The sequence below is a fragment of the Triticum aestivum genome, chromosome 7A (genome assembly GCF_018294505.1).
Source record: "Triticum aestivum cultivar Chinese Spring chromosome 7A, IWGSC CS RefSeq v2.1, whole genome shotgun sequence".
NCBI lineage: Eukaryota > Viridiplantae > Streptophyta > Magnoliopsida > Poales > Poaceae > Triticum > Triticum aestivum.
The window spans coordinates 49820397-49839381 of record NC_057812.1 but is presented as its reverse complement, the minus strand read 5'-3'; positions in this window follow the sequence as shown (position 1 = coordinate 49839381).

Below are 18985 nucleotides of genomic sequence, written 5' to 3'. Positions count from 1 at the left end.
TTGCATGCTTCAATTCCGCCGCTTAATTTCCACCTCATGCCTCCTCCCCCTTTCGATTCGATCCAACCTACCTACCTAGCTTCTCTCACCCACCCCACCTACGACCTCCTACCCTCAGGCTTCATATATCTTCCAAGACAAGACGCCAGGGAGCCACAAGAGTGTGAGTTGTTGTCACGCCCTCAATGCGGCTATATCTCCCACGTGTCGAAACACGACTTAGAGTCATAACCGCATTGAAAGCAATGTCGCAAGTGAGGTAATCTTCGCAAACAACCCATGTAATACAATAAAGGGAAAGGTACATAGTTGTCTTACACTCGCCATGTCACACAATGCATAAATAAGTCATTACATTCATCCAATTACACTCAAGGCCCGACTACGGAACCAAAATAAAGATCAACCCCCAAATGCAACAAAGTCCCCGATCGCCCCAACTGGGCACCCCTACTGATCATCTGGGAAAGACACGTAGTAACGACGAGAGTCTTCATCGAACTCCCACTTGAGCTCGGTCATATCATCTGGAGCGGTATCATCGCTCCCTACATCTGGTTTTGGAAGTAATCTGTGATTCACGGGGACTGAGCAATCTCACACCCTCGCGATCAAGACTATTTAAGCTTATAGGTAAGGCAAAGGTATGATGTGGAGCTGCAACAAGCGACTAGCATATATGGTGGCTAACATATTCGCAAAAGAGAGAGAGAAGAGAAGGCAAAGGCACAGTCGAACAACTATGATCAAGAAGTGATCCTAGAACAACCTACGTCAAGCATTACTCCAACACCGTGTTCACTTCCCGGACTTCGCCGAAAAGAGACCATCACGGTTACACACGCGGTTGGTGCATTTTAATTAAGTTAAGTTTAATGTTATCTACAACTAGACATTAACAAATTCCCATCTGCCCATAACCGCGGGCACGACTTTCGAATGTTCATAACCTTGCAGGGGTGTCCCAACTTAGCCCATCACAAATTCTCACGGTCAACGAAGGATATTCCTTCTCCCGAGACAAACCGATCAGACTCGGCATCCTGGTTACAAGACATCCTCGACAATGGTAAAACAAGTCCAACAAAGCCGCCCGAATGTGCCGACAAATCCCGATAGGAGCTGCACATATCTCGTTCTCAGGGCACACTCAGATGAGACTAGCTACGAGTAAAACCAACCCTTAAGTTTCCCCAAGGTGGCCCCGCAGATAGCTCAGTTCGGACCAACACTTAGAGAAGCATTGGCCCGGGGGGGTTAAAATAAAGATGACCCTTGAGTCTGCAGAACCCAAGGGAAGGTGGTAGGTTGTTAGTGCAAATGGTAAAACCAAGGTTGGGCCTTGCTGGAGGATTTTTATTCAAGGCGAACTGTCAAGGGGTTCCCATTATAACCCAACCGTATAAGGAACGCAAAATCCGGCAACATAACACCGATATGACGGAAACTAGGGCGGCAAGAGTGGAACAAAACACCAGGCATAAGGCCGAGCCTTCCACCCTTTATCAAGTATATACATGCAATAATTAAATAAGAGATATTGTGATATCCCAACAAAATATCCATGTTCCAACAAGGAACAACTCCAATCTTCACCTGCAACTAGCAACACTATAAGAGGGGCTGAGCAAAGCGGTAACATAGCCAAACAACGGTTTGCTAGGACAAGGTGGGTTAGAGTCTTGGCTTAACAATATGGGAGGCATGATATAGCAAGTGCTAGGTATCGCAGCATAGACATAGCAGAAGAGCGAGCAACTAGCAAGCAAAGATAGAAGTGATTTCGAGGGTATGGTCATCTTGCCTGAGATCCCGCAAGGAAGAAGAACGAGTTCATGAAGAAGACAAACGGACGTAGACGAACGGTTCCTCACAAACGCGATGTTATCGGAACCAACCCGAAGAAGCAACACCGGAAAGAAGCACACAACATAGTAAATAACCAACACGTGAACATGGCATGATATGCGGGATGCGGTATGCGGTGCATATGCATGAATTGGAAAGGAATGATTGAGTCTGGCCTCAACTTGGAAATCCAAGAGTGCCACTGGAAAGGTGAGGTGATTTCGGTTGAAATCGATATAAAGATCACCGGAATCGGATGCACGGTTTGGAAATGACAAGCAAAACAAATATGACACCGGTCTGCGATAAACAACAAGTAGTCTTCTAAATGCATCAAGATAAATAAGTTACTTCACTCAAACATGGCAACAAGATACATGGAAGGAATCCACTCATGATGCTTGACAAACGATGAACACTAAGCTACGGCTAATTCACTCAATAACAGGTTCAAACAAGCATGGCAAAAGTGCAAAAGATAACATGTTTCAGACTTAGTGAAAAACTGAAGCATGGCAAAACAGTTATCAAGTAGGCATGTTTACGAGATCGATGCACTCGCCACAAAGCATGTCATGACAAACTAAGCATACACCTAACAAGTAGACATGGCATAGAAGCTAGACATGGCGAGAACAACAACATAACATGCACGGATCAACTACAACAAGCTCGGCAAAATTGCTAAACATGTTAACAATCTGCCAGGAATATTTTATAGCAAAAGTAGAGCTCGATTGACTCAAGCTAGGGTGCTCCATAATTACAAACAAAGACATGGATGGATAGAGCACCACATTATCTACAAAATATCCTTACTGATCATGCTCAAAAGAGGCACGAATCACTAGGAAACAACATGAACATATGGCATAAGAATAATAACAGGGCAAGGACTTAGTGAAATTCTAAGTACCTGAAATCAACATCATTGAGTAAGCTACTTTGCATGCTTGTGCTAGTCACCACAAAGATCACAAAAATACATGGCATACACCCCTGTAAAGATGACATGGCATTCTTCAAAACACATGTAAAGCTCAGGATCATAGCATGCACACATTAATCATGGCAAAAATGACAAAAGTGCATTTGTTGAAACAGATCTGAAACTATCCTCACATAGCCCTCTTCCAACAGCATTTCGGACATCAAGATTAGCTCAAATGAAAATGATGCAATGAGATGAAATGATTTACTCATCGAGATGAACATTTTGATATGCTACACGCACGAATCGAAGCCACGGATGTAGAGTTATGTCATGTCAAAGATTGCATAAAATATATGGAGTTCGGTCAAAAGTCAATCGGCTAGGGTTTTCCAGATCTGGATCGGGCGGCGCAGAAACCGAGGATGGCCGGGGCTTCACCGAAACAGTGCTCGGGGTCGCCGGACATGCTGGATCTCGCCGGATCTTCATCGGACGCGGGAGGAGACGAGGCCGGGTGGAGGAGGAGGTCGCCGGAGACGGCGAAGCGGCGCGGCGGAGCTCGGCGAGCTCAGCCATGGCAGGCGGCGAATGAGGCGGCGGAGCTCGGCGAGGAGATCGACGGCGGCGGCGGCCCGGCGAAACGGACGACAGCGTGAGGGAGCCTGTACTCCTGGATCTCCACAAATGTGAATACTGATCCGTTGAATGCTTACAAAATGACTCAAGTTTTGGTCCGGGCTTGGCTTTACTTTAACTGAGATGACCCATCGAGCTGCGACGTACTTTGTAGTGAAAGGTATCTGCAAAAACTGAATCCATTTGCTCCCTGCTGCGTTGTTGCCTGAATCGATCTCCATGTATAAAGCCAGCTTTTGAAATAAAATTTGTCAACTTGCAATAATACACTCCAAAATACGTAAGCAGAATCTATCTATGGCCAAAGGCAAATAATGATCTGCGTACGTGCATGCACTGTACGTGAATCAATCAGATAGCTGCCATGTAGTTGCCTGTTTTCCCGCATCTGACCAGTTCAAAAAGTAGTCGAATTAGCTTCCATAGATGCGTGATCGCTGGAAAGAACTCCGCTTGTTGCATCGGCGAGGTCAGACTGTGCCACCAGTACAACAGAGTCAAAATTTGGAACCCTTCTTGTTCAGCAACCAAAGACATCCTGGAGAGAGGGACATGTTCGACTTGGATGACGGGATTGGATCAAAGGGCTCCAACAAAGGGATACACCACATCAGATATTGGTGTGATTCAACGGTTTAGAACCTACAGAAGGATCACATCAATGCATCCATGTATGGAAAACCTATAAGTAGCCATCCATGTACTCCCAGTCCGTCAGATGTTCTAGATCAAAGCAGCGCATGATTTGACTTTGAAGAGGAGAGCATGGTTACCTGAGATCAGCGGGATTTATGTCGGAGCGGAGTAGAGGAACATGCAAGAAAAAATTGCAGAATATACTGCGGGATCTCCTTATAGTGTGGCCGATCTAGAAGAGGAACTCATATTTGAGGCAGTAAGATCTTGATCAACTGGATCCATGCTGCCAAACTCGTTTACTACAGGGTGCAGAGAGATGAGATCATGATCAACTGGATCAATGCGGTCGTTTGCTTCTGGTTGGAAAGAGATGATGGTTTCCGTTCCAACTCGAAAGAGGGAGTATGGAGAGAGGAAGGGTCGATGGAGAGAAAGATGGATACGGGGGAGAGAGAGAATAGAGAGAGAGAGAGGAGGATACCGGGAAGAGAGAAAACTATTAAAAGAAAAGCACCAATCTGTTCTTTCTTGATCATTTGGGTAAGCCTAGCTAGTACTTACTTCACAAAGCTTCACTCGAGATAGAAACTTTGGAAATTTCCTGAGAAAGATTTACCAGGCAAATGGAGCTAAATATTATCATGTGGCAATGATTTGGGTATGGAAGAGTGCCCAAAAAGTTTGAGGATAATAGGAGGGATCTGAATAACACTTGCTTTGCAATGTGCCAATGTGGCCATAAAATATAAATTGAACCTGGGCTCACATAGATGATTTGACTGAGCTGCAATTTGGAGGAGGGTGATAATTTGGGAATATGAAAGAACTTTATAAATTTCATGTAATTTGGATATATAAAAATGGTACTTCCTTCACAATGCTTCTAAGTGAAAAAAAACTTTAGAAATTTGCTGAGTAAGATTTACTAGGCAAATGGAGCTGAATTTTGTAATGAAGCAATGATTTGGATAGGAAAGAGTGCCCAAAGTTTTTGAGGGCAGTCAAGAATATATAAATAGCACTTCCTTCACAAAGTATTATTGTGAACAGAATAGGAAAATGAATATTGTTGAATTATTTTTGAACTAGGCAAGGAAGGTTCTTTTACATATTTGACTAAGATATGACCTAATGAATTTATGAGATTTTTTTTGAAATTTTAGGAATGACAGAAATATAGGTTGCTTCACAACCTAGGGCAAAAACTGCCACATGGACATGACACATAGGCAAAACTGATGAGGTGGCGCCTAGTCATAGCAACCCACCACAATTTAAAAGGTTATGACCATCTATATTGGTCATGATCAGCTAGAAATAAGGCAGCGGACCAGCGCTATCTACTTTATGACCATTTCGTGTAAGAAAATTACGACCTTTCTGACCAAAATGGTGTTATAGTTTAGGGTTTGAAGCCCCCCGAACAGCTTTTGACCAATTGGTCTCAAATGGTCATAGATCTATGACCAATTCTTTTAGGGTCACTGACAGAAGGTCACTAGTTGACATATTTCTTGTAGTGACTAGACCTGCTTTTCCTCCTTTTTAAAAAACGTTCATCAACTTGCAGTATTGGCAAATCATTTTCCGAGCCTGTAAAACATTCCATACACGGTGTTACATATATCCAATATGAACTGATATATCAATCTCTATACATGTACTTTCTGGAATTTTTTTGTCTCCTTGTTCACGTCATCATTATCTGTATCTATCAAGAATCTTGAGATTGTGTGTTAATTTTCTTCAATATGTCTCAAACATGGTGCAAGTTGATGTTCCACTCAGGTCACACATCTCTAGGTTAAGTTTGTACCTACACATAGTACAACATATATGGGTCGGTGCAGAATAAATTACTACTTAGTAAATCTTCTGGCCATTTCCCCTCTGGAAAGAGTTTAAATTTTAAGAAATGTGAAGCTTGCTATTATTAGGATATGTTTTAGAGATTTTATATCCCATGCGGAAGAGAATAAGCATCTTATCGCCTTCAACTGGATGGTAATTTAAAGCAGATGTTACCTTAAAATTGTATGTCATGTAGTCCAAACCATTTTATCTATGACATGAACTTGGACCAATCATTTGACATCTTCATCATAAGTTCGTTGTTGTTTAGCTTATTGGCGTGCCATAGGCTAATTGCGTTGAAGTATAATAACACACCATTGTTTTAGACCTAAATTGCAGAAAACAAAGAAAGCAGAACTTTTATATCACAGATCAAGGAACATGAATTTTTAAGATTATTCAACGCGCAAGTCAAAAAGTAAGGAGTGCAACAATTGAATCAAATCTTGGTTGTCCTATTAGTGTAAGCAATACAAACTGCATGCGTACTCTCATAACATGATTGAAAAACAGTATAGAAAACCGATAGAAAATATTTGGACAGAAGATGCGTGGCTAATCCAAATCCAATAGTGCAGTTTGTATCGATTCAAGTATAAATCAGGAAAATAATACAATACCTATACTTCAATTTTTTCTAACACATGGTTGCGACAGGCATGACATGATAAAGAGCCATATCATTTGCCTCTCTCATCTCACACATGACACTCAATTGTTTTCCATGTCACCATAAGGGGAAGAGTCTTTTTGTCAGTAAGATTGAACAAAATCCATCCATATAATTGATGACAAAAAGGCCTAGTCCAACCTTCTAGCAAAGAAACAATTACTGTAACCACAACTAGGTATAATTTAAGTACCATGAGAAGTCAGAATAAGAAAAACTTAAGCAACAGGGAGAAAGTAGTACACACTTCGGTAGAATTGGAGAGGAGTGGCATGGAGCACTTGTGTTGTTTGCTTAAAGTGCTGGAGCCTGTACTCCTGGATCTTCGCAAATGTGAATATTGATCCGTTGAATGCTTACAAAATGACTCAAGTTTTGGTCCGGGCTTGGCTTTACTTTAACTGAGATGACCCGTCAAGCTGCGACATACTTTGTAGTGAAAGGTATGGGCAAAAACTGAATCCATTTGCTCCCTGCTGCATTGTTGCCTGAATCGATCTCCATGTATAAAGCCAGCTTTTGAAATAAAATTAGTCAACCTGCAATAATAAACTCCAAAATACATAAGCAGAATCTATCTATGGCCGAAGTCAAATAATGATCTTGACTTCGGTAGAATTGGAGAGGAGCGGCATGGAGCACTTGTGCTGTTTGCTTAAAGTGCTGGAGCCTGTACTCCTGGATCTCTGTAAATGTGAATACTGATCCGTTGAATGCTTACAAAATGACTCAAGTTTTGGTCCGGGCTTGGCTTTACTTTAACTGAGATGACCCATCGAGCTGCGACGTACTTTGTAGTGAAAGGTATGGGCAAAAACTGAATCCATTTGCTCCCTACTGCGTTGTTGCCTGAATTGATCTCCATGTATAAAGCCAGCTTTTGAAATAAAATTAGTCAACCTGCAATAATACACTCCAAAATACGTAAGCGGAATCTATCTATGGCCGAAGGCAAATAATGATCTATGTACGTGCACGCACTGTAAGTGAATCAATCAGATAGCTGCCATGTAGTTGCTTGTTTTCCCGCATCTGACCAGTTCAAAAAGTAGTCGAATTAGCTTCCATAGATGCGTGATCGCTGGAAAGAACTCCGCTTGTTGCATCGGCGAGGTCAGACTGTGCCACCAGTACAGCAGAGTCAAAATTTGGAACCTTTCTTGTTCAGCAACCAAAGACATCCTGGAGAGAGGGACATGTTCGACTTGGATGACGAGATTGGATCAGAGGCCTCCAACAAAGGGATACACCACATCAGATATTGGTGTGATTCAACGGTTTAGAACCTACAGAAGGATCACATCAATGCATCCATGTATGGAAAACCTATAAGTAGCCATCCACGTACTCCCAGTCCGTCAGATGTTCTAGATCAAAGCAGCGCATGATTTGACTTTGAAGAGGAGAGCATGGTTACCTGAGATCAGCGGGATTTATGTCGGAGCGGAGTAGAGGAACATGCAAGAAAAAATTGCAGAATATACTGCGCGATCTCCTTATAGTGTGGCCGATCTAGAAGAGGAACTCATATTTGAGGCAGTAAGATCTTGATCAACTGGATCCATGCTACCAAACTCGTTTACTACAGGGCGGAGAGAGATGAGATCATGATCAACTGGATCAATGCGGCCGTTTGCTTCTGGTTGGAAAGAGATGATGGTTTCCGTTCCAACTCGAAAGAGAGAGTATGGAGAGAGGAAGGGTCGGTGGAGAGAAAGATGGATAGGGGGAGAGAGAGAATAGAGAGAGAGAGAGAGGAGGATACGGGGAAGAGAGAAAACTATTAAGAGAAAAGCACCAATCTGTTCTTTCATGATATTGACTGGAGAGAGAGAGAGAGAGAGAGAGAGAGAGAGAGAGAGAGAGAGAGAGAGAGAGAGAGAGAGAGAGAGAGAGAGAGAGCAACCTGGTTCGGCCTAGGCCTGACCTAGGGCCCGCATCTCTCTTAGGAGGCCGCACTTCGGGCGCAAGAGCTGGAGTGGACCGAAATAGTTGAACTCATTTGGCCTAAGAACGGAAGGTGGTGGCATCGCGGTCATCTGCAAGGACACTTAGCTCCTCCATCGTCATGAATTCGGACCACTCCGGTCATCGTGGTGGAGGAAGAACCGGTCGCGGCCGCACCCTAGCCTTCCCTCTCCAAGCTCCTATAGGCTATGGCAACCCTGACGCCGGTCCTCCTCCAGCGGCAGCAGCACGACCGTTGATCTCTTCTAATGAGGCCATTCTGCGGAGCACCGTCACAAGGCGGAAAGCCTCGATGATGTCTAGTGGCGGGGATGCGTGCACCATGAGGCGGCACAAGGTTTTAGATCCATGCACGACGGTCGAGTCGGGATGACGTCGTAGCTAGCTATACACTGTTGAAGACTTTTTCTTTTGAAATGAAACTGTTGAAGATGAGATCATTATATACAATAGATGGATCGATTGATCCGTAGAGTACAGGCAGGAGCTAGCTGCACGTAGGAACCAGATGTGACATGCATGGTCTTGTATATCTCTGACTCGTTGGATGTGAAATGGGGCTTTCTTTCATGTGAAGAAAAGAAGAATGAATCCTCCTTGCAAGTTCAAAGCAAAATACAAGTACGCGATGCCATACGTACCACGACGCGATGCCGGCGGGAAACACGTACGTACGTGTAGAGATGATGAGGTAGTAGTATCTGTTTTCCTTGTACCCGGCCGGACTGGGTTGCCGATTCGAATCCGACTCGACTCGATTACCTCCGTCCGTCTCGGCGTACGTGTGGATCATGCATGGTTTTGTCGTACAGCGCGAGAAATAGAATTTTTCCAGCTGCGTTGTTGGCAGACAAATAAATGGGCTGGCCTCGCTGGCCCATAGTGCGCAGCCCACGTACGAAAATTCATTTTCTAGCAGACAAACGCATAAGAATTTAGTACCGCCTTGGGTAGAATTTTTTTTGGAGATAAAAGGATGAAAAAATCGGAGAAACGCACCTTGCTTTATTAGTAAAAAAATTATAGATATAGATATAGATAAATATTTTTCAAATTTGGAGCTTTTTTTGAAATGCCGTTTTCTTTTTAGAAATATTTAACTATTTTTAAAAAAGAATATTCTTTAAAAAATGGCTACATTTTGCAAGTTTCTAATATTGTTCCAAATAGTAACAAAAGTTTGGAATTATAAAAAATTTCCAAATTTTGTTTTTTTAATTCTGAATGTTTTTTGAGAATTTCTAATTTACTCAATAAATACTAAAAGAAAAATAAACTTGTAAGGGAAAAGAGAGATATGGAAAGAAGAATAAAAATAGAAGTAAAAACACGGAAAAAAAGAAAAATGGGCCATCTCATTATTGGTTGTCCTATGCGAAACTCTGGCTATTTGTCGCCCTGTGCGAAAAGTAGAATTTTCCCAGCTACGTTGGCAGAAAAATAAGCGATCTGGCTTCGCTGGGCCATAGTGCGCAGCCCACGCACGAAAATTTATTTTCTCGCACACAAACACATAACAATTTCGTACCACCTCGGGTAGAATTTTTTTTCGACGGTGAACGGATGAAAAAATTGGTGAAACGCACCTTGCTTTATTAGTAGGTATAGAATATTTGGCGGCCTGTGAAGGCCCACGGGTGGACATACGCCTCAAGCCGTCCATGTTCGAATCGAATCGATGCCTGCCTCTATTAAATATCTACCCTAGATTAGATTTTAGACCTGGGTTTTATTGTATTGTCTAGCCATCGCTACAATTTTCCATCTACGAGACGTGTAGGACTACCATCTTATTAGATCCATAGTGGAACCCTAACTTGTTTATCTATTTTGTGTGCTCAATCTTTCATCCGCAATTTCATATTGCAATTCACCTTTATTCTTGTTGGTTCTTCGGTTGCTTGCAGGAACACGAACCTCGTTGTTCAGGCTGATCGTGCCTACGGCAAGGTCAATAACCATCAAAGATTGGTTCAGCGATTATCGAGGCGTATCGTCGGGTACAGTATAGCCGGATCGTCAAGGTCAAAATCCACCAAATCGATAGTTATCCCCACTCTCATCAAAAGATCGGGCCACCGTTGCATCATGGCCTTTCCCTCTTGGGGCCCAGGGCGGTCGACGCCCCTTTTGCCCGGCCTATGGGCCAACCCTATGTATCAGTATGCTCCAAGAATTGAATTGTCTCGACTTTTGCGATTGTGGAATGTAGCAGTGTTGCTTGGTGCATCTTGACTTATCAAGTTGTCTTGGTCTAGAAGAACTCTCACATTCTTTTAGGAATCTCAAGGCATTGATATACCTGAACCTGGCACTCCGTCGTCATGTTAAAGGAATATCTAAAGCATTGACTGAGCTTACCAAACTCTAACACTTGAATCTATCGTACTGCCAAAGTCTTAGAGGGCTGCAAGACATCATTTGCAATCTCGCTGAACTAAGATATCTTAATCTAATAGCATGCATTGGGTATATCTTTGATGGCCCATCAACAAATGAAGTGGAGAGTTTTATTGACCGTATATGTAACCTTGCCTACATGGATGAGCTGGACCTATCTTTCAATCAACATCCTCTTATTAGTATACCAGAAAGTGTTACGTTCCTGAGCAACAGTGGCGGAGCTTAGTTCCACTCTGAGGGGGCCGTGCCCCCCCCCCCAGCAACAGTGGCGGAGCTTAGTTCCACTCTGAGGGGGCCGTGCCCCCCCCCCCCCCAGCCCAAGACAAAACAATGAAGAAAAATTACTATGCATGGCTAAGATTTGGGAAAAATCAATTCTTTTCCCTTCTAGTTGTTCATATTTTTGCTTTGCCCCCCCCCCCTGAGATTACTGTCTAGCTCCGCCGCTGCTGAGCAAGCTGGTCCTTCAGGGGTGCTCACGAGTTACGAGTCCTCCAGAGTGTGTGGCTAAACTTGACGAGCAAACTCTCTTTGGCCTGTTGCCCCAACTTGATGTATTTGGTGTAGCTGATGATATGAAGTGTGCCAACAATCTTGGCTTGCTTGAACATGTCAACCGTGATGAGCTGGACATTGGTCAACTTCAAAATGTGTGGTCCCAAGAAGAGGCAGCGAGTATAAAGCTAAGTAAAAAACTAAACATGCGAGAATTGACATTAAGGTGGAGTGATCTAGAGGTGAGCGCGCTTCTTGATGACATAGAGATTTTGGTGGAGCTAGTGCCACCAAGTATAAAAGTTCACTAGCTAAGAATGTTTGTGTTGACACACGAACACGTCATGTGTACCCTCGACGCCGGGGGTGATGCACCGCAGCTCATGTCGAAGGAGACCCGACCGACAGCGCGATACGCAAGACAGTCGACAGACGCTTTTGTAGACCCGAAAACCCCACACACCCGGAAGGGACCCCATCAGGGAGTGCGGCGGCTATGGGCTGCCCTACGTCGATTCGCTCGCCCCTAGAGTCTCGGGATTCGCAGCTCTCAAACACGAAGAACAGCGAAGAACGAGATAGAAAAACGGTGGAGAGATAAAACGTAGATGAAAAAGTAGTATATTGATTTGTTCGATTGTGTGTTGTTCAATCGGCCGTCACCCCCAACATATATAAGAGGCGGCTGGACTTCCCGTACAAGTAAAGGATTCATCTAGGCTTTCCTTACAAGAAAAATTACATCAATTCACGTCCTAGAGTCCTAATTCTATTCCAACTCGGATTCAGTCTGAATCTGGCCCAAACTCTATCTTCCTTCTTGCGCGGGCCGCCGGGCTTGCATATGATCTCTGATCGAGACGGCCCAAATATCAAACTTGTGCGCCTCAACGATACGAACAACTCTCATGTTGATCACTTTTTCAAATAAAGCCATCTTGAATATTTTTTGAGGTCATCTTTATCTTCTAGTCGGACTCGGTCTTGCAGTAGACTGGATTATCCGAGTCTCGTAGTGAATTTGTAGGCTATATATTATCTCTGATGATGATGACTCCAAAATCAAAGTTTACCGTCTTGATGATACGCACAACTTCTGTACTGAACACTTCTTCATCCAAGGTCATTTTGATAAACTTTCGAGCACATGTTCAATTTCACTCGGACTTGAGCTCATCCACTCGGATATTAGATACTTTCACTCGGATCGTCCGATTGGACTTTTTCACTCGGAAGACAATCTTTCACTCGGATGACTATATTTCCACTCGGATGACTATATTTCCACTCGGAAGGCACTATCTTATTCAATCGGCAAGTTTTCGTCCCGATGGTAATCTTTTCACTCGGAATATTTTCACCTGGACGACAATTTCACTCGAATGGTCATATTTCCACTCGGATGACTATATTTCCACTTGGATAATAATAAGTTCATTCGGTCAGCAAACTTTCACTCGACCGGTAAATTTTCACTCGACCGTAAACTTTCACTCGGATGGTAAACTTTTCACTCGGATTTCCGACTGAAAACATAGCCCGATCTTGATTTGTCTCTCCAGGCCTCATACGACCTCGGATTGAGACGAATTATATATGAAAATCGATCGGCTCGACGAGACGAAACTTTTCCGTGTTGAAGGTTTTTCGATTCAAGACCGTCTTGATGGCCGAATTACTTGTGCAACCCATCAGACAAGTGTCTGGCACCTCGCGCCATATTTCCGTTGAGGTTTGGTCTGCAGTGTATTGCCTCTAACTTTTGCATATGAACTCGGATTGATATGATTTATCTATCAAAATCGATTGCCTCGACGAGACGAAGACAATTACTTAAGAATTCTCCATCATCCGAGGTCATCTTGAAGACATGATTGGCCAAAAACCACTCGGAACATTGAATTATGCCACTCGGAGTATAGTTTCGTTCCGTAAGATAAAGTCGAATGAATATAACCGAAACATCAAAGTGGTTCCACTCGGCGACGTGAATCTTTTCATGCTGAAAACCCGTTCACTCGAGACCATCTTCATTGCAATCTGTATCTTGCCAAAATCAGGTGTCAACACATGCCCCCCTGTTTTTCGGCAATGCTTGCACGCCGAAAAATAATATACATAGTGTTTGTTCTAAGGACGATATCAACACTCCATCGGTCATATTTTCTCAGGGCGATAATTATATATCGGCCATGTTTGTGCTAAGGGCGATAATCGTATATCGGCCATTGCCTACTTAGGCTTCCTGTCACACATTCGGGTGGTACTTCTTCAAATATTTGCCATTGAGAGCTCGAGGTAACAATGCCCCTTGTATTGATTCCACCAAATATGAATTTCTGGGAACAACTCTTGTAATTCTAAAAGGACCTTCCCAACTTGGAGACCACTTCCCGAATTTTCTATCTCTTGAACCAACCGGCAGAATCAGTTTCCAGACGAGATCACCAACTTGAAAATTCTTCAACTTAACTTTCTTATTGTAAGCTCTTGCAACCCTCAACTTGTCTCTCTCTATGGACTTCAAAGCAACCAAACGTTTATCGGCAACCTCATCAATATTGTCCATCATCAAGTTATAAAAGTCTACTGCCGATAAATCATTTTGTTTGGCTATTCTTAAAGCATTCAAATTTACTTCCACTAGTAAAACGGCCTCTTGACCATATACTAGCTCATATGGGGTCACCTTCGTAGCACCGTGCCTTGAAATTCTATGTGCCCACAAAGCTTCAGACAACAACTCATGCCATCTCCTTGGATTATCTTCAATCTTTTTCTTGATGAGTTTGATTAAAATTTTATTGCTAGACTCAGCTTGTCCATTAGCTTGGGCATAATATGGAGAGGAATTGAGCAACTTTATGTTATAAGATCCGGCAAACTCTCTGACTTGGTGTGACATGAAAGATGAACCTTGATCTGTTGTTAACGTTTGAGGAATACCGAATCTATGAATAATGTGCTCGGTTATGAATTGAATTGTCCCTGTATGTGTCATGTTCTTGAGAGGTACTGCTTCATACCATTTAGTGAAATAATCAGTTGCCACCAATACGAACCGATGCCCCTTTGAGGAAGATGGATGAATTTTCCGAATAAAGTCTAAACCCCATCCTCTGAAAGGCCACGGCTTGATAACAGGATGCAACACAGCAGCAGGAGCCAATTGAATATCACTAAATTTTTGACAAGCTTCGCACCCTTTATAATATCTAAAGCAATCATTAATCATAGTCGGCCAATAAAACCCAGCACGTCGCAATAACCATTTCATCTTGGGAGCCGACTTTCACTCGACCGGTAAATTTTCACTCGACCGTAAACTTTCACTCGGATGGTAAACTTTTCACTCGGATTTCCGACTGAAAACATAGCCCGATCTTGATTTGTCTCTCCAGGCCTCATACGACCTCGGATTGAGACGAATTATATATGAAAATCGATCAGCTCGACGAGACGAAACTTTTCCGTGTTGAAGGTTTTTCGATTCAAGGCCGTCTTGATGGCCGAATTACTCGCGCAACCCATCAGACAAGTGTCTGGCACCTCGCGCCATATTTCCGTTGAGGTTCGGTCTGCAGTGTATTGCCTCTAACTTTTGCATATGAACTCGGATTGAGATGATTTATATATCAAAATCGATTGCCTCGACGAGATGAAGACAATTACTTAAGAATGCTCCTTCATCCGAGGTCATCTTGAAGACGTGATTGGTCAAAAACCACTCGGAACATTGAATTATGCCACTCGGAGTATAGTTTCGGTCCGTAAGATGAAGTCGAATGAATATAACCGAAACATCAAAGTGGTTCCACTCGGCGACGTGAATCTTTTCATGCTGAAAACCCGTTCACTCGAGACCATCTTCATTGCAATCTGTATCTTGCCAAAATCAGGTGTCAACAGTTTGTATCTTGGATTTAAGCTACTACCTACTTTTGTTGGTCAACTGAATCAGTAGAGGTATCTTGGTGCTCCATATATTCTAGCCATATCAACAGAACCGGTCCAAAGCATTTTTGGGTCCGGGGTGGTGTAAAATAATTGTTTTTCATACTAAACTTTTATACTCTTTTAAACTAAGTGTATCATATTACAGTTATAATTAATATATTTTCTACTCCCTCCGTCCCAAAATTCTTGTCTTAAATTTGTCTAGACACGGATGTATCTAACACTAAAACGTAATTAGATACATCTGTATTTAGACAAATTTAAAACAAGAATTTTGGGACTGAGGGAGTATTACTTAGCCACATTGAATGTTTTCAAATAATAGTTATATTATTCATTGTTATGCAGTTGTAATGTATATCATTAAAAAATTATTCTTCAAAATGAAAATTTTATGATATAAAAAAATGTCCCTTTCTTGTTAAAATAATCTTTCATATATATTTTTCTAATATTGCATAAATGATGTATTGTATACGCATTTGCATATCTATGTGTGTTCATATATCTTTTAATATTATTGAATATTATGGTAGAGATTTCTAGATTATATACATACTAACAAATATTTTAATACTGGTTTCTAGTGTATATTAGGTAGTCATATTAATGTAAACTTCTAGGGCATAAAAATGTAGCTTGCAAGTTGGGTTTAGTAATAAAATCATCGAAGAAGCAAAAATGTTGTTAATTGTACTTTTCCGTATGATTCGGTTACCTAACATGCTCATTCAGATTCACTTGGTTTGATTTGGTGCAAATGAGATGCCTACACATTTATCAAATTAAAAATTATGCATTGGTTTAAATATTAAAATCTAGTTATCATAATTTTCGTTATGATATACTAAGAGATGCATAGTAAAGAGAGACTAGTGTATTTAAACTCAACTTCGCCAGTCGGATTGGTTTGCCTATGCATGGTATAACTTGTTAGTATGTGATGTGAGCTTACGCTTCTGTAAATTAAGGCTCCATTTTATCCTTTAATAATCTTTCATATGTAATGTATACTTGTATAGTTTTTACAAGTATAAGTTTTAGTCAGGGCTTGATGAGGACATCACTTCCATCGTTACACCCACCGTGGCTCCTTCATCATTTGTTCCACCTGGACCTATGACTAGCGTGTGCGCGTCAAATAAATGGCCAAGTACTATCGCTGATTCGTACATATGATTTGACTGACAAAAATACGGTGCTACACTCATGTTCCGATTTGCTTGTACTCAGGAATAATGGAGAGATTAGAGATGAAGTCAACTGCGCATTCAAATCAGATGGAGCAATGCATGCATGTCCACCGAATCCATCAACCATGTCACCTGCATGCATGCATCCACATCGAACCATCCATGCATGCAATCACGTGTACAAGGGCCAGGACCAAAGTACTTGATTAGGTATTAGAATATTTGGCGGCCTGTGAAGGCCCACGCGTGGACGTACGCCTGAAGCCGTCCATGTTCGAATCGAATCGATGCCTGCCTCTAATAAATAGCTACACTAGATTAGATTTTAGACCTGGATTTTATTGTATTGTCTAGCCATCACTATAATTTTTCATCTATGAGACGTGTAGGACTACCATCTTATTAGGGCATTTCCAGCCGCGCCCCCAACAGGCCCCCCAGGCCACTTTTTCGGCGCCGGCGCCGAAAAAATGGCTCAGTCGCACCTTCAGGACGCTGAAAATCGCCGATTCGTACCTTTTTTCCGCCCAGCGGTCACAGGCCGAACCCGGCGCGCTGGGGAGCAGTTGGGGGCTCCGGCGCTAGGGAAAAGCACGCCTGGCCCACACCGACAGGGGGAAAGTCAAGGTTTTCTTCCCCTGGCTCGCCTCACACCCCCCGCGCCCTCGGCCACCACTAGCTATATCTCGGCGACGGTCGCCGCCCTACTCCGCTAGATAGCCATTCCCCGCCGGAAAATAGAAGCGCTTCGCCGCGGCAGCCCCTCCCACAGCAGCTGGGCGTTTCCGGCCGCCGTTTCCAGCCACGGAGGCGCGGTTTAACGGCGGGTACACGCCCACCGAGCGCAAGGTGTTCGGTGTTTTGCCTGCCTCGGCGATGGACTCGGATGAGGAGGAAGAGCTCGCCGCGCTGCTGGAGGAGGAAGCCACGGCCGACGTCCAGGAAGAAGAGCATCTCATGGTGCTCGCCGCCCTCGCCCAGCTGCTGGCGAGCAATGAAAAGCCGCGGCGAGGTGGCTCAGCGCCAGGGCGGATGAAAGCAAAGAACCGGCATCGTCTCCAAGGCTACTGCATGCTCTACTCCGACTACTTCGCCGATGCTCCACTACATGGCGAGAGAACATTTCGGCGCCGTTATCGGATGAGCCGAAAGCTCTTCCTCAAGATTGTGAATTCCATCCGGGAGTTCGACAACTACTTCAAGTGCAAGATGGATTGCACTGGCGCTCTTGGATTCACCTCCATCCAGAAGTGCACGACAGCGATGAGGATGCTTGCATATGGAGCTCCCAGTGATTCACTCGATGACTATGGGCGCATGGCCGAGTCCACCAGCATAGAGTGTTTCTACAAATTCTGTCGGGCAGTGGTGGCAGTGTTTGGGCCACAATACTTGAGAACACCCAATGCGGAAGACACTGCTCGGATCCTAGCCCAAAATGCAGCAAGAGGATTTCCTGGGATGCTTGGAAGCATCGACTGCATGCATTGGAAATGGAAGAATTGCCCATTTGGTTGGCAGGGGATGTACAAAGGTGCCAAAGGCGGTTGCAGTGTAGTGCTTGAGGCGGTAGCCACACAGGACCTCTGGATTTGGCACTCCTTCTTTGGTATGCCAGGAACTCACAATGACATCAACATGCTGCAGTGCTCTCCTGTTTTTGTCAAGCTCGTTGAGGGCCATTCTCCTCCGGTGAACTTCGAGATCAATGGGCACCAATACAACAAGGGGTACTATCTAGCTGACGGCATCTATCCGAGATGGTCGACATTTGTGAAGACGATCTCAAACCCTGTGGCAGGAGGCAAGAACGCCTGGTTTGCGAAGCTTCAGGAGGCTTGCAGGAAGGATGTCGAGCGGGCATTTGGTGTGCTCCAATCTCGATTTACTGTTGTTCGGTACCCAGCTCAGACCTGGTCCAAAGATCAAATGTGGGAGATTATGACTTGTTGTGTCATCTTGCACAACATGATCATCGAGAGCGAGCAAGAAGACCCAGTGTTTGACACTGAACCATACTACAGGCAGGGTCCTCTAGCCGAAGTTGATCACCAGCTACTGGCAACTTGGACTGCCTATCTCAGTATGCGTCAGGAGATCCGAGACCCACAGGTGCATCATCAACTGCAGAAAGATCTGATTGAGCACCTATGGAGGCTCAAGGGGGACGCGTGTGATGAAATACGAGTTTTTATTTATTGAACTATATAATTTGTATTGAACTATTTGTTGTTGTACTATTTTGTTGAAGTATTTGATTTTTCTATGATGAAATATGTGATAAGAAATAATTGTGTTGATAATTGAACGCCGAGACACGGCGAAACCACGCCGAATATGGGCCTATTCTCGCCCATATGGGCCCTTTATTTGCCGAAATTGGGCTGC